We start from the raw sequence: 1,334 nt of genomic DNA on the forward strand, positions 1-1,334 counted from the left end.
GAAGGCTCACTCATGGAACTACAAAGCGCACTTAAGTTAGGCCTATACCCTGGAACACAAACTAAATCCACAGGGAAGACTGGTGGGACAGACCGAAAGGAAAGACAAAAGCGAAAGCCGCGAGTAGGACTAGCGGAGGAATGCCTCCACTTAGGCCTTTAGGTTAGCTTCGGGGCTCTGTCCTCTAGACGAGAAAGAGTAGCGGTTACCGAGAATGAATGAAATAGAATTGTCACGAAAAATCGTATGAATTATGATCGAGAACTCTCGATCCCCTATAAATGGAAGCCCCGGACCAGTCCTTTGGAATGGAGTCTGCGAAGTAAACTTATCGAGCTACAAAGCGCGAGTTAAGGTAGAACTTAGCCCTGGTTGACTTGAAGAAAGAAGCTTCGCTCGGGGGTAGAAAGGTAGGACCGTCTACCGTCCTTCCCCATCTTGCGGTGTCTTCCCCATCGCAGTTGTTTGAAGTTGGTTAGTTTAAGGATTTTTACCAAGCTACATAACTACAATAAAAAGAGAAGTGCTACTGAGACCTTTTATCTAAATTATTACACGAGATGCATTTCCAAGCCACGAAGATTGTCGGCAAGGTCTGCGCAACTTCATCCTCAAGTATCTTCGCGAGCCTTGTCTCCTTCATCAAGTCTCTCGCCATGATAAGCCTCATAGCGACTCTTTGTTTTCCGCACTCTCTTCTCTCTTTTAGCAATCTCCTTATAAGGAGCTGAAGCATGGTAAACAGTCTTAGTGACACCACTACCTAGACCACGAACACGCCCTCTTCCATCACGACCAATAACCTATTAAGCAAACAACAGTTTAGGTAGAACTTAAGAGAAAACCCACTAGAACAAAAAAAACAAGATGGGAAGCAGCATCACACCAAAGCAACGGGATCATTGTCTAGATCCCTTTCCACTATATCAGGCTCATTGCTAACAAGTCTGTCAATTTCCTCCTACAAAAGAAATCAAAGTCACCGTTTCTTAAGTACGTAATACCTGGTCATACAAATATAAGCAATTACTAAATAAATATCTCGTTGTCTCTTACAAGAGATTGCTTTGTTTCAAAATTGATGCAACTCCCATCTCTCCTCGTATGGATGGCCACATATCCTACGTCCTTGAAACCTCACCCGGTTGGGCTATTTTTTTTCGTAACATATTAAACAAATCATGTAGATAAAGGCTAATAATAGTTGAGTGCATCACGATAATTTTATGGCATTAAATAGATGTTTACCAAGCTGCTTTCGATAACCTGAACTGCTCCCATTCTACGGTTGTATGTGGGTTCTTCATTTGTTCCCTTGCTAACTTTCCATTGAA

At 42.6% G+C, this 1,334-nt stretch overlaps 1 long non-coding RNA gene across 1 annotated transcript; it reads right to left on the minus strand.

Annotated features, from left to right (window-relative positions):
- Positions 1–697: 697 nt before the first annotated feature.
- On the minus strand, positions 698–1,122 carry LOC147481087 (uncharacterized). Its single transcript, XR_015204593.1, has 3 exons — positions 1,057–1,122; positions 887–961; positions 698–803 (listed from the first exon to the last, which is right to left on the minus strand). It is a non-coding gene; the product is annotated as an uncharacterized LOC147481087 (long non-coding RNA).
- Positions 1,123–1,334: the final 212 nt, after the last annotated feature.

Source organism: Coptis chinensis, chromosome 8 (genome assembly GCF_015680905.1).
Source record: "Coptis chinensis isolate HL-2020 chromosome 8, ASM1568090v1, whole genome shotgun sequence".
Classification (NCBI taxonomy): domain Eukaryota; kingdom Viridiplantae; phylum Streptophyta; class Magnoliopsida; order Ranunculales; family Ranunculaceae; genus Coptis; species Coptis chinensis.